General features: G+C 46.7%; 1 long non-coding RNA gene and 1 other non-coding gene across 3 annotated transcripts; one reads left to right on the top strand and one right to left on the bottom strand.

The window, feature by feature from the left end:
• Positions 1–154: 154 nt before the first annotated feature.
• TRNAL-AAG (transfer RNA leucine (anticodon AAG)) lies at positions 155–236 on the bottom strand. Its single transcript has one exon. It is a non-coding gene; the product is annotated as a tRNA-Leu (tRNA).
• A 6,942-nt stretch (positions 237–7,178) lies between these two features.
• On the top strand, positions 7,179–13,633 carry LOC144258346 (uncharacterized). Of its 2 annotated transcripts, XR_013344684.1 has the most exons (4): positions 7,179–7,250; positions 9,116–9,275; positions 9,973–10,094; positions 13,296–13,633. It is a non-coding gene; the product is annotated as an uncharacterized LOC144258346 (long non-coding RNA). The 2 variants fall into 2 exon arrangements; XR_013344683.1 differs by lacking the exon at positions 13,296–13,633 and having other exon boundaries at positions 9,973–10,508.
• Positions 13,634–17,182: the final 3,549 nt, after the last annotated feature.

The following is a 17,182-nucleotide window of genomic DNA, read 5'->3' as shown; positions in this document are numbered from 1 at the left end:
GACTGTTGTTTTTAAACTAGAGGGGGGTTGGGGGGTGGAGGAGAGGGCAAGAGAATTGATGAGGAGGGTCTGGGTTTAAAGGATCAAGGAAGCCCCCAAAATCAGGACTAAAGCTACATTCTGCATTCATGCAGGTTCAGAGTGACTAAAGAGTTGGCAGTGGTGGGATTTGAACCCACGCCTCCAAAGAGACTGGAACCTTAATCCAGCGCCTTAGACCGCTCGGCCACACTACCAGCTGTGAAAGAATAACTGTCTTATCCTCTCTGTGTGAAGGCTTGTCTACTTGGGTCAACATGGTAGAGTGGAGGGGGGGAACCTGTTACAGAATTTCTTGCTCACAAAGATGCTGCAGAGAATCTGATGCTTCCAAGACCCTGGGGAGATGGACCTGGGAAGACAGGTCAGGTTGCTAGGAAGATAACAGGATGCTGGGAATCATCAGGAAAGGGGTAGATAAGAGGACAGAAAAGATCCGATTGCCTCTATATCAATCCATGGTACGCTGTAAGGTGTTTGCAGCTGTCCTTCCATCCGTTGGGGAGGGAGGCCATGCCCCCTTGCTACAAGTCCTCTGGAAGGGCACAGTTCACGGGGGAATTAGCACTGGGGTCTCTGCCACTCTGTGGGGTAGCACAGTACTGAGTCTACGGGGCCATGGCCCTCTGACAGGGTGGGGCACCATACATTTAGGAGGTTCTGGCCTGTATTCAGGACAGACCAGTAATGAGTCTATACGCCCAGACACTCAAACAGGGCCAAGCAGCAAACAGATGGGGGACCTGGCTCTGGTGGACTGCCAACAAACACAGGTTTCTTGGCCTATGCTGAGGAGGTTGCCACCCCAGGGGCGGGATGACAGGGTTTCATGGAGTGTGGGGGAGTCCAGGACCTGCACCTCTCTTCCTGGGATTCACTGAGACTCTCAGCCAGCCAGTAAAACAGAAGGTTTATTGGACAACAGGAACGCAGTCCAAAACAGAGCTTGTGGGTACACCCAGGACCCCTCAGTCAAGTCCTTCTGGGGGAGCAGGGAGCTCAGACCCCAGCCCTGGGGTTCCTTGCGTTCCTCCAACCAGCCCCAAACTGAAACTAAACCCCTGCAGCAGGCTCTCTCCTGCAGCCTCCGTTCACATTCCTGGGCAGAGGTGTTACCTCCCCCTCCTGGCTCAGGTGACAGGCTCTCAGGTCTCCCATCCCCAGGGCACATTCCCAGGCCAATACTCCCGCCTCCCTGCTGCGTCCCATCCTCACACAGGGGAAGGGGGATGTGGGGCCACCCGACTGCACCACGTCCCAGCCCAGGGCCCTAACACGGGGAGTATTCCACCACTGGATCAGTGGGGAAATCCGGCCACAACATGGTGGCCAGCCATCAGTCAGCAATACAGCTGAGCTTTATTCGGCTCCCCTAGGCTACTTCCTATTCTGCCTTTTGGGGGGAGGGGGTTTCCAGGGTCCAAAGGCACAGGCGTCGACTCCGTGGGTGCTTCAGGGCTGGAGCAGCCACAGGGAAGTATTGGTGGGTGCAGGGCTGGATTAAGACCTTTAGAGGCCCTAAACACTGAAAATATTATTGTGCCCCCCCATGTGTAATTCAAAATAAAAACAATACTATACCGTAAAATACAATTTTATTTTTCGAAATGACACAAAACTTACATGTATGCTGAAATTAAAACAGTTTCTTTCTAGATTTTCTGATTGCAAAATTCTGGATAAATTCATCGAAGCTGACTCGACGAAGCAAGTCCACTTCCATACACAATAGGAAAAATGAATCAAGTCTGTCCTGACACATTCTTGTTCTCTGAGGGTTTTTTATTCTTTTCTGCTGAGAAAAAGAGTGTTCTATAGAGCAATTAGTCATCATCAATGCTAGAAAAATACATCATGCGATGTCTATATTTGGAAATACACATCGTATTCCATCTTTCAGTATTGTGTCATGAAGATCAATGTGACTGGATTTCATTTTTCCTGTTTCATTAAACTTGGCGAACATATAACAATGGAACTGCCATACTTCTCCACAGAGATTCACGTTCAAGTCAACAGGGTATGAGTCAAGTACCTTTTAGGAACTTTGTGAATATTGCTCGTCAGATAAGTCCATATCGTTTAGAAAAGAAAATCTACTTGATACTTCTCTGTACACTTTACCTCTCCTCTTCATATGAGCTTCAAGTGTATCAATTATAGCATAGTAAGTAGATATGTGAAATTTGTCTCTAGGATTCAATGCTGTTTCTGCCTTGCACTGAATCATAGAATCATAGACTATCAGGGTTGGAAGGGACCTCAGGAGGTCATCTAGTCCAACCCCCTCCTCAAAGCAGGACCAATCCCAGTCAGGGCTTTGTCAAGCCTGACCTTAAAAACTTCTAAGGAAGGTGTCATAAATATAAAGGGAAGGGTAAACCCCTTTGAAATCCCTCCTGGCCAGGGGAAAGCTCCTCTCACCTGTAAAGGGTTAAGAAGCTAAAGGTAACCTCGCTGGCACCTGACCAAAATGACCAATGAGGGGACAAGATACTTTCAAAAGCTGGGAGGAGGGAGAGAAACAAAGGGTCTGTGTCACTCTGTATGCTGGTCTTTGCCAGGGATAGACCAAGAATGGAGTCTTAGAACTTTTAGTAAGTAATCTAGCTAGGTATGTGTTAGATTATGATTTCTTTAAATGGCTGAGAAAAGAATTGTGCTGAATAGAATAACTATTTCTGTCTGTGTATCTTTTTTGTAACTTAAGGTTTTGCCTAGAGGGGTTCTCTATGTTTTTGAATCTAATTACCCTGTAATATATCTACCATCCTGATTTTACAGGGGGGATTTCTTTATTTCTATTTACTTCTATTTTTATTAAAAGGCTCCTTGTAAAAAAATGAATGCTTTTTCATTGTTCTCAGATCCAAGGGTTTGGGTCTGTGGTCACCTAGGCAAATTGGTGAGGCTTTTTACCAAACCTTGTCCAGGAAGTGGGGTGCAAGGTTTTGGGAAGTATTTTGGGGGGAAGGACGTGTCCAAACAGCTCTTCCCCAGTAACCAGTATTAGTTTGGTGGTGGTAGCGGCCAGTCCAAGGACAACGGGGGGAATATTTTGTACCTTGGGGTATTTTTGACCTAAGCTGGTAAAGATAAGCTAAGGAGGTTTTTCATGCAGGTCCCCACATCTGTACCCTAGAGTTCAGAGTGGGGGAGGAACCTTGACAGAAGGAGATTCCACCACTTCCCTCGGTAACGCATTCCAGTGTTTCACCACCCTCCTAGTGAAAAGGTTTTTCTTAATTTCCAACCTAAACCTCCCCCACTGCAACTTGAGACCATTCCTCCTTGTTCTGTCATCTGCTACCACTGAGAACAGTCTAGATCCATCCTCTTTAGAACCCCCCTTTCAGGTAGTTGAAAGCAGCTATCAAATCCCCCCTCATTCTTCTCTTCTGCAGACTAAACAATCTCAGTTCCCTCAGCCTCGCCTCATAAATCATGTGTTCCAGTCCCCTAATCATTTTTGTTGCCCTCCGCTGGACTCTCTCCAATTTTTCCACATCCTTCTTGTAGTGTGGGGCCCAAAACTGGACACAGTACTCCAGATGAGGCCTCATCAATGTCAAATAGAGGGGAACAATCACGTCCCTCGATCTGCTGGCAGGGCCCCTACATATATATCCCAAAATGCCATTGGCCTTCTTGGCAATGTTCCGGTGGCAGTAAGTTTTTTCTCAACAGTCCAGTTACTGTTGACTCATATCCAGCTTCTCGTCCACTGTAACCCCTAGGTCCTTTTCTGCAGAACTGCTGCCGAGCCATTCGGTCCCTAGTCTGTAGCGGTGCTATCATTTGTCTGTTTTATCCTGTTTCGCTTGCGGGACTGGGCTTCTTTGTAGTTAGTATCAGGCAAGATATCTTTTGATTTGTCTTCAAATCTTTCGAAATCGTTCCTCAAAGTGTGTAAGTGGTCTGTTAATGATTGACAGAGGTCTGCACATGTTTTCAAATCCCATTGCTTTTCTTGGAGAGCTTGACTTGTGTGGTGAAAGTGTTGTAAAATTTCATTCCACATGATCAACATGCATACAAACTCTAGTTCTTGCATCTTGTTTGCAATGTTTTCTGCCTCTCGTATAGTTTCTCCCTTTTGTGATTGGTCTTCAGCTATACTTTTTAATGGAGAATGGCACTTGTTGCCACTGCATGTGCCTCCCAGCGAGTATTAGAAAGAGATTTCAACACACGATCATTGCCCAAATATGTTTTAAGAACTGCCCATTGGTATGTTGAGGCAGAGAAAAATGTATAAAGTAACTGGACTGTTGAGAAAAAACTTACTGCCACCGGACAACAATCAACAAGACTGAGAGAGTGTGCAGCACATGGCATGAATATGGCATATTTGTTCTGTTCTAAAAGCTTCTTCTGCATTCCTTGATAACACCCTGACATGCTGGCAGCGTTGTCATAAGCTTGACCTCTGCACTTTGAGAAATCTATTTTGCAAACTTGGCACAGATACTGCAGTACTTGATTTGCCATGTCTTCACCAGTGTGGATTTTCGAATTGAGGAATGTTATAAATCGTTCAACTGGTTTTCCATCTGTGGGAGACACATATCTTAGTACAATACTCAATTGATCAATCTGTGAAAGATCGGGTGTAGAGTCGACAGATAACCTGAAGTACCCAGCAGTACTTATTTCATCTGCAATAGCTGAACAAACTTTGTCACTCATTCGACCAATGAGTTCATAACGTTGTCTTGGATAAGTATGATGGGTTACCTTTGCTGGCATTCCCATATTTTGAGATATGGCCTGCTAAAAATGGGTCAAACTGAGTCACAAGGTCCAACAATCCCAAGAAATTTCCATTCTGCAATGATCCAAATGTGTGGGGAACGGCAGACCACATTCAACTAATGGTTGAATAACACCTATAACACGCTGCATGACGTGATGCCAGTATTCATACTCCCCTTTAATTTGTTACAGTCTCTGACACATCCACATGTTCTGGAATGGTGTTTGTTTCACCAGTAGAAGAAGGGTCAGTCTCTGAAACAGCTACAGGTTTTGGAATGATGTCTGTGCTACTGAGAGAAGATGTTGCTTCTGATAGATTTGCTTTGAAAAATGATGTCAGCTTTGGAAGATTTTGGAAAATTTCACTAGTTTTTTGTTTCTTTTCTTAAACCAGTTTACGTTTCTGTGCTCCACTCAGTTGGTTACGTTTCATCCTGCCCCTTATCTCAGTTATCTGAACTTAAAAAAAAATAAATTACATAACGTACACTATTTTTATGTATATATATATATATAATATATATGAAAGAAAAAAAACAAATCAAGTACGTATAACTCAGAATAATATATGAATAATAAAATATAAATTTATTGCAATACATGACAGGACCTGATTTCCTAGCATTATTTTGATCTATGTTAGTAGGACGTTCCCCCCCCCCGAGTTTAGGTGCCCCCCCCCCAGTTTAGGTAGTGATAAATAATAAAAAGAGAACAGAAAAACGGGGGAAGAGTGTGTAGTGGAGTGTAAGGAAGTCTAACAAAGTTCTGATTTTTCCCATGATGACTAGTTCGATGCTTTTTTTTGAAATATCAAATATCAATTTTTTTAATCTTTTTTTTTTTTTTTTGGTCCCCCTGCTTTGCTGGTGCCCTAAGCATGTGCTTAGTCTGCCTATTGGGTAATCCAGCCCTGCCCTTATGGCTTAGGCGCCACCATGTGGGTGTTTCATTTACCTCCTCATTTTCACACAGACACAATTTCGTTTGTATAGATCTGTGAACAGCAAAATTCTTCTGTCCCTCTCTTCTGAGCCAGGGCATTCAATTCCTTTGAAATCTTGCCTCCTGCAATGGCAGTTGTCAGACACAGGGGACGTGGCCACCTTCATCCCTGACAGTGAGATATTGGCTCTCCTCTTTTTTCATGCTGCTGTTATTCCATGTATCTGATGATGGATGGAACAAAAATCTGAGTCTACTGAGGATGCAATAAAAATCTGAGTTTACTCCAGGGTGAGGAAAGAAAGGAGCCACCAACTGCCCAAAAAATCTCAGTGTTCCAAAGAAAACATGCTACTGGAATCAAAGAGGTGCTGACGATATGTTGGGAAAAGGGACTGGCTGAATTCTTATGGCAGGGAATGGACAATCTACAACAATATCATTAACCACAAGCACTCTAATCATGCTGCAGCCAGAAGGGAAATGGGCAGGAATTCTTGCTGTTCAGCCATGGACACACTTACAGAACTACGCAGCTGTCAGTGTGGTGTCTTACCACCCAAGGTGCCAAATGGAGCCAGTCTGGATTTCTGGTCTTACTCTGAGGCAAGTCGACATTCGAAGTGCTGCAGGAGCACAGCTGCACCAATGCTGCTGTAGTGTGTTAACGAAGATGCTGTAATCCCATGGAATCACCTAGGAAGGAGGTGGAATCTCCTTCCTTAGAAGTTTTTAAGGTCAGGCTTGACAAAGCCCTGGCTGGGATGATTTAGTTGGGGATTGGTCCTGCTTTGAGCAGGGGGTTGGACTAGATGACCTCCTGAGGTCCCTTCCAACCCTGAGCTTCTATGATTCTATAAATGGGAAAGAGCTGCCCAATCCCTGTAGTTAATCAACCTCCCCAAGAGATAGTATCTGTGTCAGTGGGAGAAGCCACGTCTGTAGGTATACAACCTGTGGTGTTTACCTGCATGTATGAAGTTTAATCAAACCCCATTTTCAAAACCACCCGTGGTCTGGGAATGGAGCAGGAGGTCTCTGAAGCAGGGTCTGTCCTTCAACGTCCTTAAGATCACTGCCTGCAACATAACATCATGGGGGCATAGCTCAGTGTTGGAATGTCATTCAAGTGGTCCTTGGTTCAAATCCAAGTACTACCTTAGAATCCTTTCTCTTAAATGAAAATATTTCCAGTATGTTCATAAGTTCCACTGAATGGGGATGCTTGAAAAGAATTTAAACACTCAAAATTTTCCTGTGTAAATGCATAAAACCATAGTAAACCTGTCCATCAGCTGAAATCAGTTCCAGTCTGTTAAGTGTCTAGGTTATGTTTTTATCAATTCAACAAAAGTGTAATATGAATGCATATTTTCAGATCCCTGTTCTCCGTGGGCTACGCTGTGCAGAAGAACAAGAACCACATCCAGTTGAGGTTCAAGAGTCTGATGAGCAAAGACAGCTTGGTGAAGGAAAGGTCACCAGCATCTTGGCTCCTTCACATTCAGGTAACATCGGGACCCCCAGGACAAGGCATGAGAAGAAGCCAGTGGCTTTGAGCAGTTAATTAGCCACCAAGAAGCTGGTCAGAGCTGCCCGGATCCCTGGAAATGCCACCATCCCATGTCCAGGAATAGTCATTTTAAGGTCGTTTCTGCAGCAGGGACCAAAAAGTCGAAGAAAATTCCTCAGAAGGTCTAAGCTGCCAAGATCCAGACAGTGGTTAAGATCCCACCTAAAATCAAGACAGGAGAGAGCCAGGTTAAAGCCAACTCCTAAGTCCCTACAGCCAGGGTTAGAAGGTGGCACTGAGAAAGAGGTGATGAGATTTTCATTGGGACAACTCCTGCTCCCCTAATGGCTCTTTTATGAATCACCATGGACCACCCAGAGAGATCAAAGTCCTGCAGGACAAACAGCCCCCTGGACAGTATAATGAAGTGGTGGCAGTGGGGGGAAGGGTTTCTCTTCCAGAGGGAAAGTGCTGTGCTTTGTGACATACCTGCCAGGGGAGTGATACACTGACAGGGCAGCTGCCCAGAGGTCCCACATGAGCTCATTCTCTTTGACCTGCTTCTGCTGTTATTTCAGAACCAGCACGAGTGGGAGTTTTCAGAGTAGCAGCCGTGTTAGTCTGTATCCGCAAAAAGAACGAGGAGTACTTGTGGCACCTTAGAGACTAACAAATTTATTTTGTTATTTCTAGTGAGAGTGTGTCCCTGTCACTTCACCAGCTATAGAACAGGCTCTGTCTGCAACCCATCTTTGATTAATCCCAGCTTTTAATTTATTCCTATTTTGATACTTCCCCAGTTCTCTGCCTTATTCTAACATTCCGGTCAGAGATTGAATACTGGGAAGAATGGACTAGTTTGTATGACATTTGGTAAATTGCCATAGTATGTGACTGAAAACTCTGCTGGAGGTGGGCAGGACCCTGTTACAAACATAAAATAGTTTAACTTTACCAAACAACCTGTTACACGTTCCAACGTTCCTGTACACACACAGTAGAAATTGGGGCTCTAAGAAATGGCAACTTTCCTTTAACACAGATCGTTGTTTTCTGTAACTTCCAGAGGCATTGAAATAGCAGCTGTTGAAAGGAATTGTGCTTCTATTTCATGGTCAGCAGCAGAGTCTGTGTAAATTTACCAACCATAGAGCCGGTTGTTTCTGCATCTAACTAACTGCAGGGCTAGACATACCAGTCAGTAACATTCATGCTCTGTTAACAAAGCCTTTGGTTAGTGACACATAACGAGGCTAATGCCTTACTGCTGTAATTCCACTGACTCCAGTTTCAGAGTAGCAGCCGTGTTAGTCTGTATTCGCAAAAAGGAGGATTTGTGGCACCTTAGACTAACAAATTTATTTGAGCATAAGTTTTGTAAAAAATAAATTTGTTAGTCTCTAAGGTGCCACAAGTCCTCCTTTTCTTTTTACTGACTCCAGTGTTCTCTGTCCTCATTTCTGGTTCCAAGAAAATAAAAAAATTAAAACAAACTTCAGAACTAAAATGCCGTGAGAAAGTGGAAATGTTGGTAGCTCAAATAATTCAGTTTCTTCTGTCTTGTGCGGGTGTAAAAGGCACAGCACATTAATTTATAAGCACATCTTTTTTAACTTCTTTAAATATCATGGAGTATATTAACTATATCAAGTGGGTTGTTCAGTGCAGTGAGGTTTTCATGCATTGCCCCGAACATATTTTTAATATTATTTAAATGTACCTAACTCCTTGAACATAAAGGTGTTTATTAATTCCTGTAAAGTGTGTCCTCAATTAATTAAGTTTATTGTCACTCTGTGTGTGTGTAAGGTACAACACAATAATTTAGTAATGCTGAAAATGTTCCCTTCTCTCCCGCAGAACTGCCTCGGAATCAACTTCCCTTTGCAGATTAATCTACTCCTATGTCTGTATGAGGAAAATATTGTTTCTATAAAAAAAATGTTTTATCTCAAAGGACTGACACCAAATGGAGACAAAAACCAGGAATGCAAAGCTACACTTACAGATGTAGAGCGCTGTGAGTTAAACCCACCTTTGTACAGCTGAGTAGGGAAAGCGCTGCAGTCTGTCCACACTGACAGCCGCCAGCGCACTGTCCTGGCCATATTTGCAGCATTTGCAGCTGCATTGGGAGCAGTGCATTATGGGCAGCTATCCCAGCATTCAAGTGGCTGCAATGTGCTTTTCAAACGGGGGCGGGGGGTCAGCGGCGTATTAACGCCTAGGCCTGGGTGGCAAATTTGCAGGGGCGGCAAATTTATAATAGCAGCCAGAGGCTGCTTCCCCCGGTGCCGGTTCATGCCCTCCGCCCCAACTCCACCCCTTCCCCGCCCCCATTCCCCCTCCCTGTCCCTATTGGTCCAAATCCCCACCCAGCCCCACCTCCTCGCCTGAGCGCCCCGCGTTCGCCCCCTTCGCGCTGTTTCGCACACAAGCCCTGGCCGGGAGCAGGGAGAAGCAGGACCCGGTGGCGCGCTCGGGGAGGAGGCGGAGGCGAGCTGGGGGGGTGGCAATTATTTCTGGGCCTAGGGCAGCAAAATCATTAATCCTCCAGTGGGTGGGGTGGAGTGTGACAGGGCGCGTGGGGGGAGAGAGAGTGGGGTTTTGGGGGGCTGAGAGTGTCAGCGAACTGTTTTGTAAGTACAGACCCCCTCCCCCCCGCCTCTCTCTCACTCACTGAAAGCAAACGGCTGCTGTTCCTTTTTTTCTCACAGACGAGCTAAGCAGCAGCTCCCCGAAATGGACCCCAACGCCCCGCCTCTCTCTTCAAGCAAACGGTAGCTGTCGGCACTCCAACGGAGCTCCCCGCCTGCCTCTCACTCATTCAAAGCCAACGGTAGCTGTGGTTGTTTGTTTGATAAGCAGCCCCCGAAATGGAGCTTTCAGTTAAAAGGCTTATGGGGAGTTTCCGGAGGTCAATCCATGCCTAATAACGTTACTCCCCATTTACACTGGAGCTGGAGCATCTCCGCCAATGCGCAACAGCTGTTAATCCTCTCGGGGAGGTGGAGTACCAGCAGCGCTCCAGCCAGGGAGTCCGAGCGCTCTACGTGCCTTGCCAGTGTGGACAGGGAGTAAGGTAGAGCACCCTGGGAGGCTTTATTGCGGTATAACGTGCAAGAGTAGCCAAAGCCCAGCTTGTTGCGTGCAGCTACCCCCTTCCACCACAAGAGCAAGCAGGCAGGTAAAAGAGCAACCAAAAAATCCCTTCCTCTCTTTCTCCATGGCCACTGCTATCAGCAGGATTCTTCCTCCTCCCTCCTGTGCCCCAGTGCGACTGAATCTCCACACCTAGACAGCTGGCCCTTCCGCTGCACTCCAATCCCCCATGCTTAAGCCTCCCTGCCAAATCCTGCACCTGGCTCCATGGAACTAAGTCTCACATCTCGCTGGGAACTCGACTTCTTGTGCCCAGAATGTCTTTGCCTCCCTCAGTAGATGACCCAAGAAACACAGTGTCTGCCTTTTCTAAAGAAGTCCTTGAAGAGGCTTTTTTCATGTGACCACGTGGCCTAACAGCTCAGCGTCTGACTTCGGATCAGACAATTGAGGGCTCAAGTCCCTTCACGGCTGTGCTTGTGCAGTTTTCTCTTTGTGCTGAAAGTCCTGCTTTCTTCAGGGCTGGAGCCTCTTCTTGGCTGCTCAGGCCAACGCTCCGGCTTCAGCTAGAGCCCCGGGAAGGAGGTGGGGGTAGGGCCTCACAAGGGCTAGGGCATGAGCCCTAGATCTTCCAGTCTAGCCTTTGCCATTCCTGATTTACCAAAAAATATGGGCAGCTGCCCAGGCTAGTGGGTGGAGCAGTTTCCCTCTTCCAAATGTGCACCTGTGCTTGAGGGGGCTTGGTAACTAGCACCTTTGGAGCCTGGGTGTTTCTCTGCTTCTTGCCAGATGGGGAAAAGCCTCTGGGGGAAAAATCTCCTGCCCCACTGCAAAAGTGAGCACCGTAAATGGGAACAGTAAGAGGCTCCACCAAAGGGGCTGGCCCTGCTTTCCTACAACATTCTGATGTTGACCACAGAGCATCAGCAGCTGCTCCGCGTGCTGGCCTGCGGATGGCCTTCAATGGGTGTTTGGCATGCCCGGGAGCAGGCTGCTCTTTGTGGCTATCAGCTGGCCATTTGTGACGAAGTGGGAATGTTGTGTCTAAATACTGTGCGGGTGCATCAGTTTCCTCTTTGCATTTCTTAAGTATCTAGGTGGTGGGATAAGGATGTGTGATTGTTGCAGAGCCCTAGAGGGCCAGTGTGATGCTGTCTGCACAGAGAATGGCTGACACCCTGTCCCCTGGCAACTGACGGCCTGAGCCCCTCTCCTGCAAGGTGCCAACTGAAAGGGTTGGAAAACAAAGAGATCACATGACCTCCTGGCCCAGGAAAGAGACAAAGGCCAGAGGAGGGGCTAGAGAGTGGCAGTTTAGAGGTGGCTGGGGAAAGAGAGGGAGGCCCAGAACCAGGATCTGGGCTCCCTACCCCCCAAGATGGACCTGACTGAGGAGTCCTTGTCTCTGTACCTGCAAGCTCTGTTTTAGACTGTGTTCCTGACATCTAATAAACCTTGTATTTTACCGGCTGGCTGAGAGTCACGTCTGACTGCGGAGTTGGGGTGCAGGGCCCTCTGGCTTCCCCAGAACCCCACCTGTGCGGATTCACTGCAGGAAGTGCACAGTGTGGAAGGGGATGCTGAATGCTCCGAGGTCAGACCCAGGAAAGTCAAAGCTGTGTGAGCTTCTTGCCCTGGAGACAGTCTGCTCAGAGAGAGGAGGCTCCCCCAGAGTCCTGAATGGCTTCGTATGGAGTACTTCCAAAGCATCGCCCCGTGACTCCATAACACCATGCATAGGCATGGTCCACCCCTCCTTTTGCCCCACCCTTGGTTCCTCTGTGGCTTTTAAGCCTTCCCTTGGATCTGTCAGCACCAGCCTCCTGTGGTCTAGGTACCCAGAGGAGGAGAGGTGTGCTGGGCTCCAGCCTTGGACTCTTCGTCCCTCCTGCCTATGAAGCCTGGCCCTGGCACTCCTTTCTTTAAGTTCCATGTGGGCAAGAGGAAAAGCATGGCAGCAAGTATAAGGGCCAAACTTGTGGCCATCAGGTGAAGCAGCAAGAATCCCAACCATGGGGTCAAACCTCAGGACTGCAGGCATCAGTAGCCAGGGTGGCAAGTTCTAGAGCCCCAACCCATGGTGGATATCCCGTCAAGCCACCCCAATCAAAGACCTGGCTCCAGAGGGCGAGTCACCCAGCAGGAGGGGAAAGACTCGCTCTTGCGCAACTGGAGACAGCGAAGGTGAGCACTCTGAGCACCATGGCTTTGCCGCAAGCAATGACAAGATCCCACTGATATTTTAATTCAGATTGCAGAATTATGAGTGCTGACCATCATGGAACCAGCTTGTGCTGTTTTCTCTGGACATCTGTGACCCTCACAGGGCTGGCTTGTGTAAGGGGATTGATGGCCCCTTACTAAAACTTAGTGGGTTTTTTTGGTTGGCTAGTTCCCAGTAATAATTTGGTACTTCTCGACTTTCTCATCTTCTGGTAGAGAGGTAGCAAATTGTTACCAGTAGCAATTACTGATACCTGTGGTTGTTCTCATTTCATGACTTCTCCTGATTTGCTTAAACTTGACTGTGGTGGGGGATGGAAGCCTAAAGTCTTCGGCTTCCAAATGACCCTGCCTGGTATACATATATATCAATTGCCTCTTAATACAGGATTGTAAGAAATAGAGTGAGGTCATTTAAACATCATTTATTTTGCAGCTTCATTTACTGTGCTCACAATGGAGCATCCTGACACTGATACTTCTGCCCAAGTGGCCTGTGGGTTGGATTGATTTTAGTGGGACACGGGACATGTGGAGGATAATTTCTTAATTTCCTTAGGGTTCGCCTTCAATATACTTGTATGCCAGTGCAATTTTTCACCATTGTCAAAGTTTGACTCAGACTCACAATTTATCAGACCACTCTGTTTTATTAGGAAAGCTGCTCTGCTAATATATTTAGAAGCTAATACATTGTGTCTCTTAATTTATACAGCTTGCTGGAGAACAAGTTACAGAGAAGTTACAGACAAAAGAAGAAAAAGATTTTAGTCACCACCCTTCGAGATCCCTGCGACCAGTCAAGTATCTTCAATTACCTGCCACCCTTAATAATCTTCTTTAAGAGTTTCCAGTTAACTGCCCTTCACACCTTCCATTCTGATGCCTGCTTCTTAGATGTGCTGGCTCTATCTTAATTGCTTCTCCATTCAAAAGCTAACTGTCCCTACGTGTGCTCCCTCAGATACTTTGTAACATGTTTTGGCATGCCCTCTCATATACAATGTATCCAGCATGTCCCCTTATACAACGTTATACTTATACAATGTTATAGGTCCACACCATTAAATTTCTATTTTATTTATTACAATAGCACAAGTAAATCACAGAAGTGATGTAGTAACCACAGCGAGTCTATGCTGACATAACATAGGCTTGTCGTGTCAATATGGCAGCAGGTGTATGAAATGTTTGGGAGGTAACAGGAAAAGGATGAGGGGAGACCAAGTTTCATTCAGGTGTTTAGGCTCCAGCTTTTGTGGAAGTGGCCTTACTGCACCCTAAAGGCTCAGGGTCAAAGAGGCAAATAACAATAAAATATCACGTCTTTATTAACATTTCTTGAGCTCAGGGTGTATAACTAATGTTTTTAGAATTCTAGTGGTTTTCAAGCCCTCTTGGGGCTGTAGATATGTGTTCATTATGTTTTGAAGGCCAAAACTATAAATGGGTTCAACAAAGAATTAGATCAGTTCCTCAGGATAGGTGCATCAGCTATTATCCAAGCTAGTCAGGGATGCATCCCCATGCTCTGGGTGTCCCTAAATCACTGACTACCAGATGCTCAGAGGGTACAATGGGATGGTTCACTCAGTGATTCCCTGTTCTGTTCATTCCCACAGAAGGACCTGGCACTGGTGTACTATTTGTCTGACCCATTATGGCAGTTCTAATGTTCAGCAAAAAGTACAATAGATTTTTGTCTTTGAGAAGGATGTTGCTTGAGAGTGTATACTGCCTTTATTGAATATTTGTGGATCAAATTCTACACACAAGCAATGGCATGCAGAAAAACACTAAGGGCTGGATTGAGAGGCAAAATAGAAGTTGCAAAACGCAATCACCACTGGTGGATTGAATGAAAAAAAGTTTTGAGAGCAGGCCAGAAATTCAGTCCAGCTGGAATTCAGATGATCCAGCAGAATAAACTTCTGCAGAATAAACTTTTATTCTGAAAATAAGAAGAAAATTTTAGAATTAACATTCCAAATGAGAAATCACAGTGAAAAACATAGCCAGTGCAATACTAGAAACAGCTGTCATTGCTAAAACTAGACATGCATCTGCAGAATAACAAAGCTAAATGATGTGTTAAGAGTAATTCAGGGAATCCCAGCAGCAGATAAGACAAATTTGTGAACTTCTATGAGACTTTATGCAGCCAGATACACTGATAAGGGATTCTTTTTGTTTCCGTAAAATATTTCACTTAATTAAGTCTCCAGAGCACCTCAGTAGGTTACATCAGACAGAGAGGAGCTGCAGTTACTAGGCCTTGGGTTGCCTCTGCCTTTAACAACCCAGCCCTGGGAAGCTCATGCTGAGAGGTGCTGTCTGTGGGAGCGGAAATAAAAAAGCCCCTCTGCCCCCCCGCCTACACCCTATTTTTGCAAACCCTGGAGTCTCAGTTCACCAAGGTAACTGTTACCGCCTCTGTCCCTGCCTGTGCTGGGATTTTGCCCTCTGGCCCTGTCTGGCAGCGCCTTTCCCCTGGGCTTAACCCCGGCTCCTTTCCCCCCATCCCTGATTTTGACCCTCAGCCCCTATCCTAACCCTGCCTCCACCTGCTTGACACCTGCACCCCGACCAGTCAATTTCTGCCCCCTCCTCAGGTGCTGGCCACCTCTCTCCTCAGATTTGTCCCCTTTGCCCCCTTTGAACACCTGTAAATAGCAGTCCACAAAATCGGATGCCAAGCAGGGGCAGGGTGAAGGGAAGTGGCTTCAGCAGATGTCACTGAACATGCTCAGTTCATGTGAGCATGCTCAGTATACCCGAAGTAGCATGTTCTTACAGGGAGCAGTTTCCTATACTACCCCAGCACGGCAGTGGTGCTAGTCCCTGCCCACCCTTGCTCTGCGTTACTCCTGGAAACGGATGGCAAGTCCCTGTGGCTCCTGGGGAAGGGGTGTCCGCATGCTGCCCCTGCCCCGAGCGCTGACTCCACAGTTCCTATTGGCTGAAATTCCAGGCGAATGGGAGCTGCGGGGGCTGTGCCTGTGGGCAGTGGAGCACAGAGTCCCCCTGGGCACCCCGCCTAGGAGCTGCTGCCAGAGGAATGTGCCAGTAACTTTCAGGAGCTGCCTGAGGTAAGCACTGACCCCCTGCCCCCTCCTGCACCTCACACCCTGCACCCCATGCGCCCTCCTGCACGCAAATTCCCTCCCAGAGCCCTCACCCCACATGCCCTCCCGCACCCAAACTCCCTCCCTGAGCCCACACCCACTCACCCCCTCCCGCACCCCAACCCCTTCCCCCGCCTGGTGAAAGTGAGCAAGGGTGCAGGAAAGTGAGCGGCAGACGGAGGTGGGATGGAGTGAGCAGAGGCGGGACCTCAGAAAAGAGGCATGGGGCATGGCCTCAGGGAAGTGGCAGGGCAAGGGTATTTGGGTTTGTGCCATTAGAGATTTGGCAACGCTATTGAGCGGGCATGTGGAATCCCTGGCTGTGCCAGAAGGGCGCGTCCAGAGCGCAGCCCGCAGCTCCCTGGGCACTAGCCTGCAAAGGCAAAGTACCACCTGAAAGTCAGGCAGGCCATGTCCATGCAAGCGCAGCTTGTGCCTGCTTGGGGGCCCTTTGACTGTTCTGCCCGGGGGCCTGGGCACCCCCTTTGTTCATTAACTGTACACATATGCATGCATGTGAGTTTGTATATATCTTTCACTACATTGCTTTACTTTGACAGCTTTGCATTTCCATTTAGATGGACTTAATATTTACATGAACAATCCATAGCATCTTGTATTTAACTGTGACCCCACGAGCACCTTTCCCACACCTGAAGAAGAGCTTGTCTCTTTCACAACCACAAGTTGGTCCAATAAAACATATTACCTCCCCCATCCTTGTCTATTACCAGAAACCCATCTGCCCAGCATCATGTAGTGGGTTTTTCTTAACATAATCAGTATTTTCATGTATGTGGGTGGTCCAAAATTCAGGCAACAATCCATGAAAACTGAAGATGAAGGTTCTTACTATATAGGGGAGATTAGATGACCCAATGTCCTTTTGGCACTGGACTTGATTAACCACCTCTGATTACATTGTTGTAGCAAATTTCAATACATGGGGGATTTTTCCTCCCTGAACATTTCTTACATTCCATTCTTCCCTCTAAGTTTATCTTCAACCCATCTCCTCCTGCCCCAAAACCCAACGCACTCATTTTTCTGAATTATTTACAAATCCACAGACCCTGGAGGGAGCGTTGTGGATACCAGGAACTGGGGAAGATGTTACCTCTACCCCAAAATGTGGCTTGCATAGAAGCAGCTCCATGTGCAGAATCACAGAGCTGGTCATTAGGGCTGGATGGAAATAAATCAATTAACAATTCCTCTCCCCCTGTTTCTGTCCTCCCAAAAAAGAAAAGAAAAAAGAAAAACAAAACATTTTCAGTTCTTCAGCAGAAGCCCCCAAATCATCGTCAAAAATATTCAACCGCCCCAGCCCTAAATACAGATCACTAAAAATGTTCATCAAAATCTTACACTAAAAATATTGTTTTTTAGTTGGTGGGTTTTTTTTAGAACAACCCCCTCCCCAACCCCCAACCAAATGCATAAATTAACAAACACAGTCTTGTTTTGTAAGCAGGAA

The sequence above is a fragment of the Eretmochelys imbricata genome, chromosome 28 (assembly GCF_965152235.1).
Source record: "Eretmochelys imbricata isolate rEreImb1 chromosome 28, rEreImb1.hap1, whole genome shotgun sequence".
Taxonomy (NCBI): domain Eukaryota; kingdom Metazoa; phylum Chordata; order Testudines; family Cheloniidae; genus Eretmochelys; species Eretmochelys imbricata.
This window is presented reverse-complemented; position numbering and strand designations above follow the sequence as displayed.